This window comes from Bombina bombina, chromosome 11, assembly GCF_027579735.1.
Source record: "Bombina bombina isolate aBomBom1 chromosome 11, aBomBom1.pri, whole genome shotgun sequence".
NCBI lineage: Eukaryota > Metazoa > Chordata > Amphibia > Anura > Bombinatoridae > Bombina > Bombina bombina.
Window position 1 is genome coordinate 111,878,025 of NC_069509.1, and position 24,889 is coordinate 111,902,913.

Here is a 24,889-nt window from a genome sequence, read left to right on the forward strand (position 1 = left end):
AGACCAAAAAAATTGTTTTGTACATATCATTTATTAAAAAAAAACAACTTACATTTGACCAAGATTAGTTACTAAGGTTATTTGGTTCAGTCACATTGTGACAATATTATTAATAGTGATGTCGCGAACTTAAAATTTTCCGTTCGCGAACGGCGAACGCAAACTTCCGCAAAAGTTCGTGAACGGGCGAACCGCTATTGACTTTAATAGGCAGGCGAGTTTTAAAACCGACAGGGACTCTATCTGGCCACAATAGTGATGGAAAAGTTGTTTCAAGGGTACTAACACCTGGACTGTGGCATGCCAGAGGGGGATCCATGGCAAAACTCCCACGTAAAATTACATAGTTGATGCAGAGTCTGGTTTTAATCCATAAAGGGCATAAATCACCTAACATTCCTAAATTGTTTGGAATAACGTGCTTTAAAACATCAGGTATGATGTTGTATCGATCAGGTAGTGTAAGGGTTACGCCCGCTTCACAGTGACAGACCAAACTCCCCGTTTAACGCACTGCAAACAACCACAAACAGTCCATTTGCACAACCGCAAACTCCCCATTTGTACAAGGTTGGATACCAAGCTAGCCATGTCCCGTTCCTTGTCCTCACTGATGTCATTGAAGGTCTCTTCCTCCACCCAGCCACGTACGACACCAAGGGTCCCCGAAAGGTGACAACAAGTCCCCTGGGACGCCTGCTGTGTTTGGTCTTCCTCCTCCTCAAAGCCACCTTCCTCCTCTGACTCCTCTTCTTCAGACTCCTCTCTCTGCATTGCCTCTCTCTGCATTATTATAAGGTGTGTTAAGTAGTACTATTCCTATCAGTTTAATCCCTGTTCCGTCCCCTATCAGGGGACGTGTATATGGCATGGATTTTAGGAACCGGGAGATGGAAAAAGATGCTTGGTCGGTCCTCCTACTTCAAATTTGGGGCACTGCGCATGCAATCGTGGCCGGACTTTTAGCCGACGGACATTTGGCAGACGGACATTTGGCCGTCACACAAGTGGCTGTCAGATAACAGTCCGGCCACGAGATAGATAGATAGAATAGATAGATAGATCAATAGATTCAATAGATGCAATAGATGCAATAGATACATTTGATAGATACAATAGATATATAGATTTGATAGATAAATAGATAGATTTGATAGATAGATAATTTCCCAGACAGAGAATTACAAGACGTGCGGTCTTGGACCCATGGTAAGGTTTCCAGAGGCAGTTGCGGCGCCAGGGGACGTGTATATGGCAGGGATTTTAGGAACCGGGAGATGGAAAAAGATGCTTGGTCGGTCCTCCTACTTCAAATTTGGGGCACTGCGCGTGCAATCTACTGTGCCACCAGATATGAGTGGTGTGTTAAGTAGTACTATTCTGATCAGTTTAATCCCTGTTACATCCCCTATCAGGGGACGTGTATATGGCATGGATTTTAGGAACCGGGAGATGGAAAAAGATGCTTGGTCGGTCCTCCTACTTCAAATTTGGGGCACTGTGCGTGCAATCTACTGTGCCACCAGATATGAGTGGTGTGTTAAGTAGTACTATTTTTTATCAGTTTAATCCCTGTTACGTCCCCTATCAGGGGACGTGTATATGGCATGGATTTTAGGAACCGGGAGATGGAAAAAGATGCTTGGTCGTCCTCCTACTTCAAATTTGGGGCACTGCGCGTGCAATTGTGGCCGGACTTTTAGCCGACGGACATTTGGCAGATGGACATTTGGCCGACGGACATTTGGCCGAAACACGAGTGGCTGTCAGATAACAGTCCGGCCATGAGATAGATAGATTTGATAGATAGATTAGAAACATAGATCAATAGATGCAATAGATAGATTTGATAGATACGATAGATAGATTTGATAGATAAATAGCTGCCTTTTTTTTGGTTTGGTTTTTGAAGCCACAGTGCAGCACCAGAGGCCAGAATAATTTGGCATGTACACATGCCTGAAAAATTCGGTATTGTTTTAGCCGCTGCTGTAGCAGCGGCCAGAAAAATTGATGTTTGCTTCCCAGGCAGAAAGTGCCCTAAAACATTGCGGCTTGAACCCTAGTTGGTGGCGGATAAGTCACGCAAGTCATCCGGCATTCGAAGATAAAATACAGCAGCATGTGGACCATTTTTAGCCCAAGGCAGCTCATCTCATCAGGCCTTTTTTACTCGAATGTATCACCCAATGTCAGTCCCTTCGGGATCCATCCCTCATTCATCTTAATAAAGGTGAGGTAATCTAGACTTTTTTGACCTAGGCGACTTCTCTTCTCAGTGACAATACCTCCTGCTGCACTGAAGGTCCTTTCTGACAGGACACTTGAAGCAGGGCAGGCCAGAAGTTCTATCGCAAATTGGGATAACTCAGGCCACAGGTCAAGCCTGCACACCAAGTAGTCAAGGGGTTCATCGCTCCTCAGAGTGTCGAGATCTGCAGTTAAGGAGAGGTAGTCTGCTACCTGTCAGTCGAGTCGTTCTCTGAGGGTGGACCCGAAGTGCTGTGGCGATGCATAGGACTTAAAAAGCTCCGCATGTCCTCCATCAACAACACGTCTGTAAAGCGTCCTGTCCTTGCCAGCGTGGTCGTGGGAGTCGGAGGATTACATTCATTACTGTTAGATTCCCGTTGTGCTGTGACATCAACCTTATACGTTGTGTAAAGCATACTTTTTAATTTATTTTGGAACTGCTGCATCCTTTCCGACTTGCGGTAATTCGGTAACATTTCAGTCACTTTATGCTTATACCGGGGGTCTAGTAGCGTGGACACCCAGTACAGGTCATTCTCCTTCAGCTTTTTTATACGAGGGTCACTCAACAGGCACGACAGCATGAAAGACCCCATTTGCACAAGGTTGGATGCCGAGCTACTCATGTCCCATTCCTCGTCCTCAGTGATCTCACTGAAGGTATCTTCTTCCCCCCAGCCATGTACAACACCACGGGTACCAGATAGGTGACAACGAGCACCCTGGGATGCCTGTTGTGGTTGGTCTTCCTCCTCCTCAAAGCCACATTCCTCCTCTGACTCCTCTTCCTCACAATCCTCTTCCAGCGTTGCCGCTGGTCCAGCAAGCAATGCTGATAAGGCTGTTTCTGGTAGTGATGGTGACCACAACTCTTCCTCTTCACGCTCATCTACGGCCTGATCCAGCACTCTTCACAGGGCACGCTCCAGGAAGAAAACAAATGGTATGATGTCGCTGATGGTGCCTTCGGTGCGACTGACTAGGTTTGTCACCTCCTCAAAAGGACGCATGAGCCTACAGGCATTGCACATGAGCGTCCAGTAACGTGGCAAAAAATTCCCAGCTCCGCAGAGGCTGTCCTAGCACCCCAGTCATACAAATACTCGTTAACGGCTTTTTCTTGTTGGAGCAGGCAGTTGAACATTAGGAGTGTTGAATTCCAACGTGTCGGGCTGTCGCAAATCAAGCGCCTCACTGGCATGTTGTTTCGCCGCTGGATATCTGAAAAGTGCGCCATGGCCATGTAGGAACGCCTGAAATGGCCACACACCTTCCTGGCCTGCTTCAGGACGTCCTGTAAGCCTGGGTACTTATGCACAAAGTGTTGTACGATCAGATTACACACATGTGCCATGCACGGCGGCACATGTGCCAACTTGCCCAATTTCAATGCCACCACCAAATTACTTCCGTTGCCATAAACCAATTTGCCAATCTCCAGTTGGTGCGGAGTCAGCCACTGATCCACCTGTGCATTCAGGGCGGACCAGAGTGCTGGTCTGGTGTGACTCTCTGCTTTCAGGCAAGTCAACCCCAAGACGGTGTGACACTGCCGTATCCGGTATGTGGAATAGTACCTGGGGAGCTGGGGGGGGTGCCGTTGATGTGGAGCAAGATGCAGCAGCAGAAGAGGACTCATCTGAGGAGGTTATGGAAGAGGATGGAGTAGGAGGAGTAGAAGAGGTGGCAGCAGGCCTGCCTGCAAGTCGTGGCGGTGTCACCAACTCCTCTGCAGAGCCACGCATTCCATGCTTGGCAGCCGTCAGCAGGTTTAACCAATGTGCAGTGTAGGTGATATACCTGCCCTGACCATGCTTTGCAGACCAGCCATCAGTGGTCAGATGGACCCTTGCCCCAGCACTGTGTGCCAGACATGCCATTACTTCCTTTCGCACAATCGAGTACAGGTTGGGGATTGCCTTTTGTGCAAAGAAGTTTTGGCCGGGTACCTTCCACTGCGGTGTCCCAATAGCTACAAATTTTTTGAATGCCTCAGACTCCACCAGCTTGTATGGTAAAAGCTGGAGGGCTAAGAGTTCAGACAAGCCAGCTGTCAGATGCCGGGCAAGGGGGTGACTTTGTGACATTGGCTTCTTTTGCTCAAACATTTCCTTGACAGACACCTGACTGTGGGCAGATGAGCAGGAACTGCTCCGGAAGAGAGATGGAGTGGCGGATGGTTGAGAGGGGGCAAGGAGGACAGCAGTGGTTGACGTGGCTTAAGATGCTGGACCAGGAGGAGGATGACGGACTTGAGTTGTGTGCTGCTTCTACTCATGTGTTGATCCCATAAGTGTTTGTGATGTGCGATCATGTGCCTTTGCAAAGCAGTTGTACCTAGGTGGGTGTTGGACTTCCCACGACTCAGTTTCTTTTGGCACAGGTTGCAAATGGCATCGCTGTTGTCAGAGGCAGACACACAAAAAAAAATCCAACACTGATGAGCTCTGCAATGACAGCATTCTGGTGGTGGCAACAGCATGGATTGATTGGCGTGCTGTCTGGCTGACCCCGGGTGCCAATGCATGCTGTCTGACTGTGCCACTAGCTCCTTGCGACAACCTTCCCCTGCTTCCAACTCGTCTCCTCCTCCTCCTATCTGTCTCCCCATCTGAACTTTCCCCCTGTTCTTCTTCTCTTCTAGCGGGCATCGACGTGACATCCACGGACGCATCGTCGTCATCAACTGCTTCACTTGTTTCTGACAAATCAACAAAGGAAGCAGCAGCGGGTACAACATCATCATCATCATCACACCGTACGTCCATGTCTGTAATGCTGCCTGACTGAGACATATCACTGTTATCTACATCCTTTGTCAATGATGGTTACGCATCACTCATTTCTTCCAACTGATGTGTAAATAACTCCTCTGACAGATCAAGTGAAGTGGCTGTGGTGCTAGTGTTGGTGGTGGCGGCAGGCGGGCGAGTGGTAACTTGAGAGGTGCCTGAAGATAAGCTGGAGGAGGATGGTGCGTAAAGGTTTGGAGCGGAAGCTATAGAAGATTGGGTGTCCTGTGTTAAAAAGTCAACTATGTCCTCAGAACTTTTCAAGTTCATGGGATGTGGCCTCTGAACACTGGGCATTATTCTAGGGCCAAAGGGAATCACAGCACCACGACCATGACGGCACCTGCGGGGTGGCCTGCCTCTGCCTGTCATTTTCTTTTAAATGTACACTTACACTACTATTAAACAAGATATGAGTGGTGCCACTGGGCAAGTGGGCACAGTATACGCTGTGAGCCTGACACAAAAAAGCAGACTGATGTTTCACAGTCCAAAACGTTTTTTTTGTTTTAAATGTACACTTACACTACTATTAAACAAGATATGAGTGGTGCCACTTGGCAAGTGGGCACAGTATACGCTGTGAGCCTGACACAAAAAAGCAGACTGATGTTTCACAGTCCAAAATTTTTTATTTTTTTAAATGTACACTTACACTACTATTAAACAAGATATGAGTGGTGGCACTGTGCAAGTAGGCACATTATACGCTGTGAGCCTACCACAAAAAAGCAGACTAATATTTCACAGTCCAAAAATGTTTTTTTTTTAAATTTACACTTACACTACTATTAAACAAGATATGAGTGGTGGCACTGGGCAAGTGGGCACAGGATACGCTGTGAGCCTGACACAAAAAAGCAGACTGATGTTTCACAGTCCAAAATTTTATTTTTTTAAAAATGTACACTTACACTACTATTAAACAAGATATGAGTGGTGGCACTTGGCAAGTAGGCACAGTATACGCTGTGAGCCGGACACAAAAAAGCAGACTGATGTTTCACAGTCCAAAAAGTTTTTATTTTTTTAAATGTACACTTACACTACTATTAAACAAGATTTGAGTGGTGGCACTGGGCAAGTGGGCCCAGTATAAGCTGTGAGCCTGACACAAAAAAGCAGACTGATGTTTCACAATCCAAAAAGTTTATTTTTTTTAAATGTACACTTACACTACTATTAAACAAGATATGAGTGGTGGCACTGGGCAAGTGGGCACAGTATACGCTGTGAGCCTGACACAAAAAAGCAGACTGATGTTTCACAGTCCAAAAAGTTTTTTTTTAAAAATGTACACTTACACTACTATTAAACAAGATATGAGTGGTGGCACTGGGCAAGTGGGCACAGTATACGCTGTGAGCCTGACACAAAAAAGCAGACTGATGTTTCACAGTCCAAAAAGTTTTTATTTTTTTAAATGTACACTTACACTACTATTAAACAAGATATGAGTGGTGGCACTGGGCAAGTGGGCACAGTATATGCTGTGAGCCTGACACAAAAAAGCAGACTGATGTTTCACAGTCCAAAAAGTTTTTTTTTAAATGTATAGTTACACTACTATTAAACAAGATATGAGTGGTGGCACTGGGCAAGAAGTATACGCTGTGAGCCTGACACAAAAAAGCAGACTGATGTTTCACAGTCCAAAAAGTTTTTATTTTTTTAAATGTACACTTACACTACTATTAAACAAGATATGAATGGTGGCACTGGGCAAGTGGGCACAGTATACGCTGTGAGCCTGACACAAAAAAGCAGACTGATGTTTCACAGTCCAAAAAGTTTTTTTTTTTTTAAATGTATAGTTACACTACTATTAAACAAGATATGAGTGGTGGCACTGGGCAAGAAGTATACGCTGTGAGCCTGACACAAAAAAGCAGACTGATGTTTCACAGTCCAAAAAGTTTTTATTTTTTTAAATGTACACTTACACTACTATTAAACAAGATATGAATGGTGGCACTGGGCAAGTGGGCACAGTATACGCTGTGAGCCTGACACAAAAAAGCAGACTGATGTTTCACAGTCCAAACATTTTTTTTTTTTAAATGTACACTTACACTACTATTAAACAAGATATGAGTGGTGGCACTGGGCAAGTGGGCACAGTATACGCTGTGAGCCTGACACAAAAAAGCAGACTGATGTTTCACAGTCCAAAAAGTTTTTTTGTTTTTAAATGTACACTTACACTACTATTAAACAAGATAGGAGTGGTGGCACTGGGCAAGTGGGCACAGTATACGCTGTGAGCCTGACACAAAAAAGCAGACTGATGTTTCACAGTCCAAAAAGATTTTTTTTTAAATGTACACTTACACTACTATTAAACAAGATATGAGTGGTGGCACTGGGCAAGTGGGCACCTTACGCTGTGAGCCTGACACAAAAAAGCAGACTGATGTTTCACAGTCCAAAAAGATTTTTTTTTTAAATGTACACTTACACTACTATTACACCAGATATGAGTGGTGGCACTGGGCAAGTGGGCACAGTATACGCTGTGAGCCTGGCACACACGCTGGCAGGCAGGCAACTGCAATTAGATTACACAAGCAGACTGATATTTCACAGTCAAATAAGTTTTTTTTTAAAAAAATTACACTACTGTTACACCAGATATGAGTGGGGGCACTGGGCAAGTGGGCTTGGCACACACACTGGCAGGCAGGCAACTGCAATTAGATTACACTAGCAGACTGATGTTTCACAGTCAAAAAAGTTTTTTTTTTTTTAAATTTACACTACTGTTACCCCAGATATGAGTGGTGGCACTGGGCAAGTGGGCCTGGCGCACACGCTGGCAGGCAGGCAGGCAACTGCAATTAGATTACACTAGCAGACTGATGTTTCACAGTCAAAAAAGTTTTTTTTTTTTAATTTACACTACTGTTACACCAAATATGGGTGGTGTGGCACTGGGCAAGTGGGTCTGGTACACACGCTGGCAGGCATGCAACTGCAATTAGATTACACTAGCAGACTGATGTTTCACAGTCAAAAAAGTTTTTTTTTTTTTAATTTTTACTACTGTTACACCAGATATGAGTGGTTTGACACTAGGCAAGTGGGTCTGGCACACACGCTGGCAGGCAGGCAACTGCAATTAGATTACACTAGCAGACTGATGTTTCACAGTCAAAAATGTTTTTTTTTTTAAATTTACATTATTGTTACACCAGATATGAGTGGTGTGGCACTGGGCAAGTGGGTCTGGCACACACGCTGGCAGGCAGGCAGGCAGGCAGGCAACTGCAATTAGATTACACTAGCAGACTGATGTTTCACAGTCAATTTTTTTTTTTTTTAAATTTACATTATTGTTACACCAGATATGAGTGGTGTGGCACTGGGCAAGTGGGTCTGGCACACACGCTGGCAGGCAGGCAACTGCAATTAGATTACACTAGCAGACTGATGTTTCACAGTCAAAAAAGTTTTTTTTTTTTAAAATTTACACTACTGTTACACCAGATATGAGTGGTGTGGCACTGGGTAAGTGGGTCTGGCACACACGCTGGCAGGCAGGCAGGCAGGCAGGCAACTGCAATTAGATTACACTAGCAGACTGATGTTTCACAGTCAATAAAGGTTTTTTTTTAAAATGTACACTACTGTTACACCAGATATGAGTGGTGTGGCACTGGGCAAGTGGGGCATGCACACACGCTGGCAGGCAGGCAACTGCAATTAGATTACACTAGCAGACTGATGTTTCACAGTCAAAAAAGTTTTTTTTTTTAAATTTACACTACTGTTACACCAGATATGAGTGGTGGCACTGGGCAAGTGGCTTGGCTGGCAGGCAGGCAACTGCAATTAGATTACACAGGAAAAAATAAAAATAAAAATAAAAAATGATGTTCTAGCCCTAAAAAGGGCTTTTTGGGGTACTGTGCTTACAGCAGAGATCAGATGAGTCCTTCAGGACTGTAGTGGACACTGAATACACTAGCCTAGCTATCAATTTCCCTATTAAATCACCAGCAGCTACACTGTCCCTCCTCTCACTAACAATGCAGCTTCCGAATGAATCTAAAATGACTGTTGTTCAGGAGCTGGGAGGTTCTGGGAGAGAGGGTCTGCTGCTGATTGGCTGGAATGTGTCTGCAGACTGTGAGATACAGGGTCAAAGTTTACTCAATAATGACAAATAGGGGGCGGATCGAACATTGCATATGTTCGCCGGCGAACTATTTGCGACATCACTACTTATGAACCCCTAATCTGCTGCCCCCAACATTGCCGAAGCCTACATTATATTTATTAACCCCTACTCTGCCGCCAGCAATGTCGTCGCAGCCTAACTACATTTATAAACCCCTAATCTTATGATTAAAAGGGCCTTTTGTGGGGCATTGCCCCAAAGTAATCAGCTCTTTTACCTGTAAAACAAATTACAATACCCCCCCAACATTACAACCCACACACCCAACCCTACTCTAACACCCAACCAATCCCCCCTTAATAAAACCTAACACTAACCCCTTGAAGATCACCCTACCTTGAGACGTCTTCACCCAACCGGGCAGAAGTGGACCTCCAGAGGGGCAGAAGTCTTCATCCGATCCGGGCAAAAGAGGACCTCCAGACGGGCAGAAGTCTTCATCAAGGCGGCATCTTCTATCTTCATCCATCCGGAGCGGGTCCATCTTCAAGCCAGCCGACGCGGAGCATCCTCTTCCAACGACATCCAACTGAATAATGAAGGTTCCTTTAAATGACGTCATCCAAGATGGCGTCCCTTGAATTCTGATTGGCTGATAGGATTCTATAAGCCAATCGGAATTAAGGTAGGAAAAATCCTATTGGCTGATTGCAATCCAATCAGCCAATAGGATTGAGCTTGCATTCTATTGGCTGTTCCAATCAGCCAATAGAATGCAAGCTCAATCCTATTAGCTGATTGCTTCAGCCAATAGGATTTTTCCTACTTTTATTCCGATTGGCTGATAAAATCCTATCAGCCAATCGGAATTCAAGGGACGCCATCTTGGATGCCGTCATTTAAAGGAACCTTCATTCTTCAGTTGGATGTCATTGGAAGAGGATGCCCTGCGTCGGCTGGCTTGAAGATGGACCCGCTCCGCTCCAGATGGATGAAGATAGAAGATGTCGCCTGGATGAAGACTTCTGCCCATCTGGAGGTCCTCTTCTGCCCGGATCGGATGAAGACTTCTGCCCATCTGGAGGTCCCCTTCTGCCCGGTTGGGTGAAGACGTCTCAAGGTAGGGTGATCTTTAAGGGGTTAGGGTTAGGTTTTATTAAGGGGGGATTGGGTGGGTTTTAGAGTAGGGTTGGATGTGTGGGTGGTGGGTTGTAATGTTGGGGGGGTATTGTAATTAATTTTTACAGGTAATAGAGCTGATTACTTTGGGGCAATGCCCTGCAAAAGGCCCTTTTAAGGGCTATTTGTAATTTAGTATAGGGTAAAAAAATCCTAAATCCTAAAATAGCTACAATGTAATTATTAGTTACATTGTAGCTATCTTAGGGTTTATTTTATAGGTAAGTATTTAGTTTTAAATAGGAATAAATTATTTAATTGTAGTTATTTTATTTCAATTTATTTAAATTATATTTAAGTTAGGGGGGGTTAGGGTTAGACTTAGGTTTAGGGGTTAATACATTTAATATAGTGGCTGCAACGTTGGGGCGGCAGATTAGGGGTTAATAAATGTAGGTAGGTGTCGGCGATGTTAGGGACGGCAGATTAGGGGTTAATAAAATGTAACTAGTGTTTGCGAGGCGGGAGTGAGGCGGTTTAGGGGTTAATATATTTATTACAGTGGCAGCGATGTCCGGTCGGCAGATTAGGGGATAAAACATTTATTTAAGTGTTTGCGATGTGCGGGGGGGCCTCGGTTTAGGGGTTAATAGATAGTTTATGTTTGTTAGTGTACTTTTAGCATTTTAGTTAAGAGTTTAATGTTATGGCGTTAGCCCATAAAACTCTTAACTACTGACTTTTAAATGCGGTAGGAGTCTTGACAGGAGAGGGTGTACCGCTCACTTTTTCCAAGACTCGTAATACTGGTGTTAGGAAAATCCCATTAAAAAGATAGGATACGCAATTGACGTAAGGGGATTTGCGGTATGCTTGAGTCGCGGAAAAAAAGTGAGTGGTACACATTATTATTATTATTATTATCGGTTATTTGTAGAGCGCCAACAGATTCCGCAGCGCTAGACTCCTGCCAGACTCGTAATACCAGCGGGCATTAAAAAGCAGCATTGGGACCTCTCAACGCTGCTTTTTAAGGCTAACGCAAGACTCTTAATCTAGGTGAATGTCTTTCTGATGGCAACCACCATGCTGTTTCCCTCCTTAAAACCCCAGCATGAGTCCCAAGGAAAAACAGCTTTAGGCAATACCATATATTTCTCACACCTAAGCTGTGGCTTGAAAAAGTGTATGCCCCCCCCCCACTACCACCTGCCAGTGACACACAGAAAAGTATGACTTGATGCCAGAGCTCCTAATCATCTCACGTTTTGCAGGATTGTCTTTCTTTGCAAGCTTTGTCTCTCCTGCCACGCTCTGTACCTCAATGCCCCATTTATGGTGGTAACACACAAAGAACAGTGATTTAAAGGCACTGAATCCAAATTTTTTCTTTTGTAATTCAGATAGAGCATGACATTTTAAGCAACTTTCTAATTTACCCCTATTATCACATTGTCTTCATTCTCTTGGTATGTTTATTTGAAAAGCAAGAATGTAAGTTTAGATGCCGGCCCATTTTTGGTGAACAACCTGGGTTGTCCTTGCTAATTGGATGGCATAAACAAGTGCTGTCCATGGTTCTGAACCAAAAATGTGCTGACTCCTTAGCTTAGATGCCTTCTTTTTTCAAATAAAGATAGCAAGAGAATAATAATGATAATAGGAGTAAATTAGAAAGTTGCTTAAAATTGCATGCTCTATCTGAATCACGAAAGAAAAGAAAAAAATTGGGTTCAGTATCCCTTTAAAGCTTTCTGTCACTAATGCATACAATAGTGATTTTTTTCCTTCCAGCTGGATGGACCCATTCAATAATTGACATGGATTATGTGCAGTAAGTTCTGGTTATGATGAAAATAATTAATTCTATTTCACATGCCATATCTCTATAACGAGGGTCTTAAATAATGTTACAAAAACACAGAGGTGTGACCTAACCCCACCATATATATTTGTTTCAAATTATTAAATATTTTTTTCTGTCATGAACACAAACACACTGACAGTAACATCTTTCTTTGTGTTAGTAACACATACCATTGATTTAATGCCCTTGTATTTTGGGTATCTACACACAATATCATGTATGGGAGATTGACACCCATAATCTAGCATCTTGAATGCTGAACTCGCACCTCCCATTGCACTGTTGGGAGATATCTGAATACATCTGGAGAGTCAATGACAAGAGGCATATGTGTGTAACCACCAAGCTGGTAGTCCATTGTTGCTCCTGAGCCTACCTAGGAATGCTTTTTTTTCAAAGGGTACCAAGGGAATTAAGTAAATATGAAGCACATTGAAAAGAATCTTAAAATGGCACACTCTATCTTACATATAAAAGCTTAATTTTGACTTTCATGTCCCTTTAATGTAAGATTTAGAGATTGCTATCAAGGGTATCCTTTGATGTTAGTATTAATGTTAACCCCCATTAGAAGCAACAAACACAAAAAGTTAAATTGTTGCATTTCCAATATAAAAATGTTAATTACAAAATCCTTTAGAGTTATCTGTATGTTTATATGTTGATGTTAACCCCTTAATGACCACAACACACCATGTACAGCGCTGGTCATTAGGGGTTAATAATTAACCACAAATAAAACTTAAAAATAATTCCTGAGCTGCTTGTAAAGGCACGGCACTGCTCACCAATAGAGTTATCTTGTTTAATGTTTAATATCCCCCACAATGCACCATAGTCTGCAAGAGAGGTGAGTAAAATGGCTGCCAGCAGCACATGACAAACAAAACAGGTAAAAACCCTGACAGTACCCTCCCCTCAATGACCCCTCCCCCACGGGAGGACAAAAGGCTTGTTGGGGAAACGGGCATGGAAGGCACGGAGGAGGGCAGGAGCATGAACATCAGAGGAGGGAACCCATGAACGCTCCTCTGGACCGTAGCCCCTCCAGTGAACCAAATACTGTACGTGGCCCCTGGACATATGAGAGTCAATAATGCTGCTGACCTCATACTCCTCATGGTTGTCAACAAATATAGTACGGGAACGAGGCAACACAGTGGTAAACTGATTGCAAACCAATGGTTTCAAGAGGGAGACATGAAAAACATTGGAGATGCGCATTGCAGGAGGAAGGTCAAGAGCGTAAGCCACAGGATTGACCCGTCGGAGTACTCGAAAAGGACCAACATAACAGGGAGCCAGTTTATTGGAAGGCACACGAAGGTTCAAGTTGCGGGAGGACAGCCAAACTCTCTCACCAACCTGGTAGGAAGGTGCGGGCAGACGCCTACGATCAGCCTGGAACTTTTGGCGTTGCATAGAACGATGGAACAGAGTTACCGGAGATGCTCTTCCAAAGCCGGAAATATCCTGAGACATGAATGAATCGGGCAACAAGGATGGTTGAAACCCATAATTCGCCATGAACGGGGATAACTTGGAGGAAGCATTAATAGCACTATTACGAGCAAACTCAGCCCAAGGTAACAGTTGAGACCAATTATTGTGGTGACCTGAGACATAGCAATGGAGGAACTGTTCCAGAGCTTGATTAGACCATTCCGCAGCCCCATTGGATTAAGGGTGATATGCAGAGGAGAAGGAAAGCTGGATCCCCATTTGAGCACAAAAGGAACACCAACATCTGGAGACAAACTGGCTACCCTGGTCCGACAATATCTCCTTGGGTAACCCATGTAAACGGAAGACCTCCCAGTCAAAAATTGAAGCAAGCTCCTGAGCGGAAGGCAACTTCATCAAGGGAATACAATGTGACATTTTAGAAAAACGGTCAACCACCATAAGGATAACAGTATTGCCATTGGAAACAGGGAGCTCAACAATGAAGTCCATGGAAAGATGTGTCCAAGGACGCTCACCATTAGCAATAGGTTGAAGAAGACCCACAGGAAGAAGTCGAAGAGTCTTATTCTGTGCACAAACTGAGCAGGAGGCAACATACGCAGCAACATCAGAACGAAGACCTGGCCACCAGAATTGTCGAGTGACAGACCAAATCATTTGGTTCTTGCCTGGGGTGACCTGCGGCTTTAGGATAGTGGTAAGTGTGCAAAAGTTTAGTTCGAAGATTCTCAGGAACAAAACACTTACCACTAGGTTTCTCAGGAGGTTCATTGGTTTGTGCAGCCAGGATCTCCTCCCCCAAGGGAGAAGTCAAATTAGTATGTATGGTAGCCAAAATATGGTCAGGAGGTATAACTGGAGTAGGTACAGACTCCTCCTTGGACAGAGGCGAAAATTGTCAAGAGAGGGCATCAGCCCTAACATTCTTACTACCAGGCAGGTAGGAGACCACAAAATTATACTGAGACAATCTGGCCTGTAGGGGTGACAAAGTTTTGCTTCAGAAAGATAAGTTAAATTCTTGTGGTCAGTAAGAATGAGCACTGGCACGCTAGTACCCTCAAGAAGATGCCCCAATTCCTTGAGTGCCAAAATTACAGCCAGTAATTCCCTGTTGCCAATTTCATAATTGCTCTCCACTGGAGACAATTTCTTATAGAAGAAACCACACGGATGCAAGGAACCGTCAGGCGTAGGACGTTGAGACAAGAGGGCACCTACTCCAGTCTCAGATGCATCGACCTCAAGAACGAAAGGCAGGACAGGGTTAGGATGAGCCAGAACTGGAGCGGCAGCAAAGGCAGTCTTAAGACTATCAAAGGCCTTAATAGCAGTAGGTGACCAATGGAGTGGATCATTCTCTTTACGGGTCATGTCTGTGATAGGTTTGACCAAGGAAGAAAAGTTTTTAATAAACTTTCTATAGTAATTGGCGAACCCCAAAAAATGTTGAATAGACCGAAGACCAACAGGGCGAGGCCACTGCAGAACTGCAGATAACTTGTCAGGATCCATGGAGAACCCTGCAATGGAGATAAAATAACCTAGGAAGGTTACTTGAGTCTGATGGAACTCACACTTCCCGAGTTTACAAAACAGGCCGTTCTCATGTAGTCTCTGAAGAACCCGTGTAACATCAGAACGATGAGCCTCAAGTGTGGGTGAGTGTATGAGGATGTCATCTAAGTACACCACAACACACTGTTGCAACATATCTCGAAGGACATCATTTATAAATTCCTGGAAAACAGCAGGAGCATTACATAGGTCAAAGGGCATTACAAGATACTCATAATGCCCGCTCCTGGTGTTAAATGCTGTTTTCCATTCGTGGCCCTCCTTGATCCTAACAAGATTGTACGCTCCTCTCAAATCAAGTTTAGTAAAGACCATAACTTCCTTGAGGCGGTCAAAGAGTTCCATAATGAGCGTAATATGGTAAGCATTCTTAATGGTAAGAAGATTAAGACCCCTATAATCGATGCATGGTCTTAACTCGCCACCCTTTTTCTTCACAAAGAAGAAGCCAGCCCCTGCAGGAGAGCAGGATTTGCGGATGATCCCCCACGACAGAGCATCGGCAACATACTCCTCCATAGCACAATTCTCCGCAACAGACAGAGGGTAAACCCAGCCCCGAATAGGAATGGCTCCAGGTTGCAGGTCTATGGCACAATTCGTAAGATCGGTGAGGAGGCAACGTACCGGCACGCACCTTGTCAAAAACGTCTCTGAACTCTCGGTACTCCTCTGGCAATTGAGATACCGAAGAAGTGCACAAGACTTTAACTGGTTTCCAAAGACAAGTGGAAATACATTGCGGAGACCACAAAATCAAAGGTTTATTAGTCTCCCACAAGGGATTAGCCCAGGCAAGAGCTGTGTCAGAGAGTAACATGATGAGAAATCCCACCTTAGCTCTGTCAGAGGGAAATGCCTGAGGTAACATCTCAAAGTAAATGCCCACCTGGTTCAAAAACCCTCTCCACTGATTAAGATCACCTCTATATCGCTGAGGTAGAGGTGCAGAACCGGACATGCTCCTGGTAGGACTAGGTGCAGCAGCAGAAACAGGAGCAGCCATAACTTGTGGGACACTTTGGTCCAAATATGCGGTGCGAGTCAGCAGGGTTTGCAGGGCTAGTGCAAGTTGATGCATGCGGTGATCCAGTTCATCCATCCTGGAAATTATGGCAGGTAAAGGTGGATTATCAGAACCATCAGGATTCATGGCCTTTGCGTAATGTCAGGGTGCCAGGAATCAGACTGAGACGAGAAGAGCAAAAATAATCACACCTTTATTAATAGCAAAAAATAAAAAGTCCACAAGACAAATAACAAGCCAGGAATCAAAAACCAGAGCTGGTAGTCAGACGAGCCGAGTCAGGAGCCAAAGCAAGTAGGCAGACAAGCCAGAATCAGGAACAAGGAAAACAGCAGAGTCAGTAACAAGCCAGGGATCAGGAACCAGGAGGGATGTCAGATAGCCAGGTAATATACAGGAGCTCTCACAAACAGGTCTGAGACAACGCAAAGGCAAAGCATACTGAACAGAGGCCCTTTAAATAATAAGTGATGACATCACAATTCTGAGACTGCATCCTGTCTCACATGGATGATGCACACCAGTCTGGCCATAAAAGGAAGTGCAGGAAATGAGCAGCATCCCCCACAATGCACCATAGTCTGCAAGAGAGGTGAGTAAAATGGCTGCCAGCAGCACATGGCAAACAAAACAGGTAAAAACCCTGACAGTTACCTGGGGTGGAGTACGTGGAAGAGAAGGATGGGCTGATTCTCCACCCTCCTATCAGAGTAATTGAATGTACAGGATCCAGTCCAGATTTTTCTGGGTTCTTTCCTGTGATGGACACCGGCTACCGAGACTGGGTAGCTCCTCCAAGAGGGTCATTCCTGTCCCTGGAACTTGTAGCTACAGAGCAGAGGAAAGTTATTATAGTTGGAAGCCACCCCAAATAACCAGACAGAACCAATATTCAAGTGGAACATGAACATGCTTTATTGTGAAAACATACACTCTTTTATACACTCAGATTATCTTGATAAGGGTCATATCAGATCCCCAGATCTCCCGCCATTCTTTCCCCCTTGAGACAGGCTGGTGCCCCACATAGTGTCCATAGTCTCATAGAGTCCCAGTGATATAGATGTGGTGGTTTCGGGGTGATCCTGTGGGAGCGGCGGCACTTCCAGGGTGTTGCTAGAATGCCCTCGGCCCCCAGATGCCACAGTCCAAAAAGCTACATGATCCATCACTGGGGGCTGGAGTGATGGCTGATCAAATGTACACTGGGTAAGCCAGGGGAGTAGGGTTGTAGAGGGGGGTCCAAAATCCCAGGTTCCCAAGGGGCTCCCTTCCAGCAATCACAGCATCTCTTGCCCTCCCAAAAGAGCGGAGCTCTGGGGCAAAGGGCTGCTGGAGCGACTTGGGGTAAATGTTAGCGGGTTTCTGGGGTAGTGCGGCCGGCCGCTAGTTCCAGGAACCCGGCCAGCCAGAAAGGGGTTAGGCAGTCAGCAATTAGCTCTTCAGTGAGGAGGTACAAATAGTAAAACAAGAGTTAGGCCTTATGGCCGAGCTTCGTGCTGCAGAACAGGAGAATAAAAACTCTCCAACTACACGCTTAGCCGATAAAATTAAGGAACTGCGAATGCAATTGGCGGATAGAGATCTGCAGAGAGTTAAAGACTCTTATGCTAGATTCAAGAAGCTGATGTACTGCCAAGGTAATAAGGCCTCAACCCTACTTGCCCATAAATTAAGGAGCAGGACAGCAGCAGCTAGGATCTTATCCCTCCAGAGAGGCAATATGTCGGTCTACTCACCTAAAGAAATTGGAGAGACGTTCGCGGATTATTACTCTGACCTGTTCCATCTTAAGCCCTTGATGGCTACCAATGAGTCCTCCTCACGTGAGGTAGTACACTTCTTACAGACGCTGGGTTTGCCAACCCTCCCAGATGAAGATGGAGATGCACTCAAAGATCCATTTTCCCTAAATGAGCTTAATTTAGCCATTAAACATACTCAGAATAACAAGGCTCCAGGTCCAGATGGGTACCCGACAGCCTTCTATAAATTGTTCAAACCGGAATTGCATAGGATCCTCCTCGGAGTCTTTTCTGAAGCCCGAGAGGCAGGATCATTCCATAAAGAATTTTTACAAGCAGTAATTCTGCCCATTCCTAAACCAAACAAAGATCCCTCACTATGTACGAGTTACAGACCGATCTCCTTGATCAACGGTGACGTAAAACTATACGCAAAGCTATGGGCTAACCGCCTTAATAGCCTACTCCCGAAGGTGATACATACGGACCAGGTCGGTTTTACGTTTGGTAGAGAAGGCCCAGACAATTCCCGAAAAATGTTGAACATACTTACAGAAGCCTCCCGTTTGAGATTGCCCATGCTGGCCCTGTCACTGGACGCAGAAAAATCGTTTGACAGGGTCAGGTGGGAATACTTATGGCACATGCTTGCTCAATTTGGCATATCAGAGGACGTGATTAAGGCAATCCGGGCCCTGTATTCCTGCCCCACTGCAGAGGTTAAGGGGATGGGGTTTGCCTCTCCAGAAATATGTATCACCAATGGCACCAGACAAGGATGCCCCCTGTCACCCTTAATTTTTTCCATGGCTATTGAACCCCTAGCCCAGGCTATTAGGCAATCACATATAGTGAGAGGGGTCCAACTTGGAGGAGCGACTGCAAAGATCGCACTGTACGCAGACGATGTTACACTCTTTTTAACAAACCCAATAGGCTCCCTACCAGCGCTCTTTGATATTATCACTGAGTTCGGAGCTCATAGTTACTACAAGGTAAATGTCACTAAAACGGAGGCTCTACCAGTATACATCCCAACATTTGAACTGGATATCCTACAAACATCGTACTCCTTCCAATGGTCGCGAACCACCCTTCGACATCTAGGGGTCCAACTTGGCCCTGACCCGAAATTAGTTATTTCCGTTAACTACACAAATCTTATTAGAGAGGTAACTGAGCTTACCTCCTCATGGAGTCTTAAAGAAATTTCATGGCTGGGCCGTATCGCCTCCTTCAAAATGACGATCTTGCCAAAAATTCTGTACTACTTTCGATGTATCCCTCTCAATGTACCCAACGCTTTAATAGATAAGCTCCAATCTCTTGGGCAACGTTATATTTGGAATAAGTCCAGGCCCCGAGTAGCTGCGAAAATACTTCAAAAACGATATGAACGTGGAGGGGTTGCAATGCCTAGCATACGTGGATACTATGAGGCAGCCAGGCTTTCTCATATCACAGCGTGGGCAGACAAAGGGGAACAACAGGGTTGGAAATGCATAGAAGCATTGACCCTCCCTCTGGGCCTAAAGTTGGCAGACTTACCCTGGATCCCTAGTCATTGCTTTGACAGCCTGGGACTACAAAATGTTATTATCAGAGATAATCTGAAAATTTGGTACAACCTTAGGAATCTGCGCGACATTGCCCCACACCCGTCCCCCATTCATTCCATACCAGCCTTACTGGCAGCCCTCCCCGACACGCACATACAACAGTGGAGTGAATGGGACCTGAAGGTGGTCTCGCACATATACCTCTCGGGCATCCTGATCACACCCCATAATTTAAGTACAATTCTCCCAGAGCCCCCCCCCGTGGGCCTCTTTTGAATACTCGAGGCTTTACGCTTTTATGACATCTTGGGGATTCACCAAAGACCTAAACAGGCCCCTGACTAACTGGGAAAAGCTATGGCAACTTCCTATTAAGACTCCTAGACTCATATCGTTCCACTATGATCTCTTGCAGATGTCCACTAACAAAGACAGACCCTGGCAGCTAAGGGCTTGGGAGGGTGATTTATCCAGACCTATTTCAGATAAAGACCTATGTACAGCTATGACGTTAACTAAAAAAACGGTACACTGTGCAAATACATTAGAGGCCTACATGAAATTATTCCTGAAATGGTACTAAACTCCCACGAGGCTGTCCCAGATGTTTCCTACAACGTCCCCTTTATGCTGGAGAGATTGCTTGCAAAGAGGCACAGATATGCATGTTTGGTGGGACTGCCCAAAGCTGACACCCCTCTGGACCTTGGGCTCTCTGTTCCACTCACTCCCGCAATTGCCCTTCTACACATTTTCCAGAGGAACATTTCATCCCACGTTTCTAAATTGGTCATCTTTGTCCTAGCGGCCACAAAACTAGCGATAGCAAGAGCCTGGAAACAAACCCAAGCCCCAGATATTACAGCTGTTACATCCATAATGCGGGTTTATGCCAAAATGGAACAAAGTTTCTACTCCAATATGGACAAGGAAGAGCTGTACTGGCGGATCTGGGAGACCTGGTTTAACCATCAGGGAGATCAAAGCTAAATTTATGGCCGAACTGATGGTTCTGGCCACTCCCATTATCATAATTCCACTTCTAAACCCAGATGAGATATGCTAATTAGACAATAACACCTGCTTCTTTAAACTTCCTGCCATAAACTGATCCCCCCCCCCCCCCCTCTTTGTCTCTTGCCCTCCCCCCCCCTTCCTATAATAAGGAAGCTCAGCCTCCTCCTCTTCCCCCCCCCCTCTTCCCTTAACAGGCTTCCCTCGCCTGGAAATGCGCACTGCAATTACTAAATGAAGTATACGGTCAAGTATCCCTGGGCTGACTTCACGAAGTCCCTAGAAAAGTTGAGTCAATATATAGGACTGAAGTATTACTCGGTCCTTGTATTTAAAGCCTGTCTATACTGTTCAAAAATTAGGTTTCCATAGTGAATATTTTTTTTTTGTTCATATTAATTGAAAGAGAGGTTTATATGATAGATATCTTATTTCATATTTGACATACCTGAATTATGTGCTTAGCATTTTCATTAATAGCAATGTCTACTGTGTTATTATAACAACATAATACTTATATCTATGTAAACCTGTTAGTCACCTGCGTTGTGACATCTGTTGTAATGTTTAATTCTCAATAAAAAAAAAAAATTAAAAAAAAAACAAAAAACAAGAGTTAGGAAGATATTGAGAGATCCGGTAAGCCCTGAAAAGACCAAAACTGGTGTAAAAAGGAGTGAGCCAGGTAGTAGGGGGGTGGGGGTAGCCTTGGCAGCCTGGTATCCGTGACAGTGCTCCCCTGAAAAGTCCAGCAGACCTGGCTAGATCCACACACGGGTCAGCCTGGGACTGTCCGGGGAGCTATTCTAACTCAGTTTGCCGGGAAGTTCCATCAGCATTCCCATTGCTCTTTCACGGCTGGTATTGGAGAGTGAAGTTGAAGGGCTGCAAGGCTAAACTCCACCGCAACAGGTCTCCATTGTCCCCAGAGACTCTGTTGAGCCAGACCAAGGGTTTGTGGTCCATGAGGTCAGTGAAAGCCCTTCCATACAGGTAAGGTTGTAGCTTTTTAAGGGCCCACACCAGGGTCAGGCACTCTTTCTCCACCGCCGTGTAGCCTACTTCTCTGGGCAATAGCTTCCTACTGATATACGCAACAGGGGGCTCATGGCCCTCCTCATCCACCTGGCTCAGCACTGCTCCCAACCTGAACATGGAGGCATCTGTATGGACACAAAAACGTTTGGATGGGTTAGGAGCAGCCAGGATAGGGGCAGAAGTTTTGAGGCTTTGTAAGGGGACCACAGGACCTGTCGGGGCAACTGTTTGCAGGTCAGGTCAGTCAGGGGTTTGGCCAGGCTACTGTATATGAGGACAAACTTGCGGTAGTACCCTGTGGTGCAGGCATAATCCTGGAGGCCATCAAAGAGGCGATCAACCATCCTCTGGAAGGTTTCCAGAGCATTCTTCATCCCAAACGTCATGACCTTAAACTGGTATAGGCCGAATGGGGTGATGAATGCCAACTTCAGAATGGATTAGTTAGGCATTGGTTGTGGTTGAGCCTACGGTAGTCTATGCAGAACCAGGTGGTCCCGTCTCATTTGAGTACTAGTACCACTGGGGATGCCCAGGGACTGTTGGACAGCTCAATAATGCCTGTGTCCAGCGTCTCCCTGAGCTCACTGCACATATTGTATGTAACTGAACCAGGGACCCGGTACGCTGGCTGCTGCAGGGGTGCCTGTCCCAGGGTCTCCACTCGGTGCACTGCTACTGTGGTATACTCAGGGTCAGTGGAAAACATGTCTCGCCGGCTGTCTAGCACCTGTCTGACTTGCTCCCTCTGCCTAGTCCCTAGCTTCTTGTCTAGCTTCTCCTTTTGTTTGCTTTATGTCACCTATGCCTGTGGGTGCCGTATTCCGCCCGGGTAGCCCTGGTGTGGGGAGACTTTCTGAGTCTTCCATAGCCGGAGCACGTATGGCGGCTACTTCCTCTGGCCTCTCCTGGTATGCCTTTAGCATGTTCACATGGAAGGTCCATCGGACCCGGTCATCGGAGCATTTGGCTACCAGATAGGTTGTGTCACACAGTTGCTCTACTACTCGATAGGGTCCATGCCAGGAAGCCTGTAGTTTGTCTGTCTTGACAGACTTCAGGGCCAGGACCTTCTGCCCTACATCTAGGGTCTGGTTAAGAGCATTCCTGTCGTACCACTGCTTCTGCTTACTTTGGGCGACCTGAAGCTTCTCTCGCACCCTCTCGGCGAAGTCCTTCAGTCGGTCCCTGAACTCCAGGATGTACCCCACAATCGAGCGCCCTTCCTCCTCCACTGATCCTTCCCAGTGGGCTCTAAGTAGGTCTTGGGGCCCCCTCACCCTCCGGCCATACACTAATTCAAAGGGGGAGAATCCAGTAGATAACTGAGGGCACCTCTCGGTATGTGAACAGTAGGTGCAGCATGTATCTCTCCCAGTCTTTGTGAGAGGCTGAGAACGTTCTAAGCAGCTGCTTCAGGGTCCCATTGAACCTCTCGCACAACTCATTAGTCTGGGGGGTGGTATGGAGAGCTCGTCAGGGATCTTATCCCGCAAAGCCTCCATAGCTGCTGGGTGAGTTCAGCAGTGAACTGGGTTCCGTTGTCTGAGATCACCTCCCAGGGAAAACTCACCCTGGCAAATATCCGGAGCAGTGCATTGGCCACTGTCTCGGCCTGTATATTGGACAGGGGAATTGCCTCCGGGTATCAGGTGGCATAATCTACTACTGTCATTATATACTTTTTACCGGAAAGGCTGGGATGGGGCAAGGGACCAACAATATTTACAGCTACTCTGCTGAAGGGTTTGTCAATGAAGGGAAGGGGGTGCAGGGAGGCTTTGGAGTGGTCCCCTGTCTTGCCCACTCTCTGGAAAATATCACATGTTCAGCAGTACTGCCTAACATCCCCTGTAACCCCCGGCCAAAAGAAGGTCTGAGTCAGTCGGTGGTGGGTCCTAAAGATTCCTAGATGACCTACCAGGGGAATGTCATGACCTATATGGAGCAGGCGCTTGGGCATCTGCATGCCTCCCCCCCCACACGGTAACCCTGTATAGGAGCCCTCCCTCCCATTTAAACCAGTCTCCTCCTAGGCCATCTGGGTCAGTCCCGGCCTGGGCATGGTAGGGAGCTAAAGTTTGGTCTCTGAATGTCTCCTGGGCAAAGTCGATGGGGGATGCCAAGGAGAGCTGGTTGGGGTAGGAGTCAGGGCGTAGTGGCTTACCTGGTGGTGATGCAGGCTGTTGTTGCCTGTCGCGATTTGTACGGGGTCCACCTCATGCAGGACCCCGGCCTCTTCTTCTAGCCAATCAGCATAGTCAGCTAGGCCCTCTGAGTCTTAACAGTGGGTGGCGGCCCTGTAACCCCCAGAAGGGGTTCTGGTCCATTGAGCTGGGGGGGATTCCTTGCTCTTTCCCCCGCTGGACAGTAGGCACTGAGATGACCTGTCTGATTACACCCGTAGCACCTCCAGTGTGAACTGGGCCCAGAGGGGCGGAGGGTGGCTGCTGGGTCTGGGGGTACCGGGGAGCCACCAGTGGGCGAGCAAAGACTGGGGTGTAGCGACTCACTGGGCAAAGCTCAGGTCGTACCTGACGTTGAGCATCCAGGAACTGATCAATCAGGATGGCAGCTTGGTTGACTGTCTCAGGCTTCTGATCCCTGACCCACTCTCATACCTCCAGCGGGAGTGCTCATAGAAGTGCTTGAGAAGAATTAGCTGGGTGGCTTCAGCCAAGATGGTTACTTGGCAGCCTGTGAACCAATAGTCCAAAGAGCAGGTGAACCGGTGCATCCACTCCGTGAAAGGCTGCCTCTCTTGTCTCCTTAGTCCTCAAAACTTTAGCCGGTGAGCCTCCGATGTGATAGCATACAGGGCTAGGATGCACTCCTTTTACCCGGTCATAGTTCTTTCTGTCCTCTGAGGGAACAGTGTGGAAGACCTCTAGGGCTTGCCCTGATAGTTTTCCAATCAGGAGGGTGACTCTGTCAGAATACCCTGTAGTTCACACTACATCTTGAACACTTGGAGGTATCTGTCTATCTCCTTGTCTCCATCTTTAAAGACACAGAAAGCCTTGTGTAGTAGTTTCTTTGCTGGGGGAGGAGGCTCTAGAGTGATAGGCACGGCTCCCCCCATAGACTTCTGGACCTCCAACATTATGAGGCGGGTGGCATCAGAGATTATGCGAGTGATAACTCTGGTGATCCCATAGAGGTCCAGTTGCCACTGGATATTTCTCTGGATTTCAGACATGGCTGTCCCCCGGTTGATGTCTTGCTGGGCCGGTCACTGCTCTGACTGCTGCCTGGCTCACTAGCCGGCTCGTTGGCTCAATCATCTTCCATCAGCTCGGCAATGATCGCT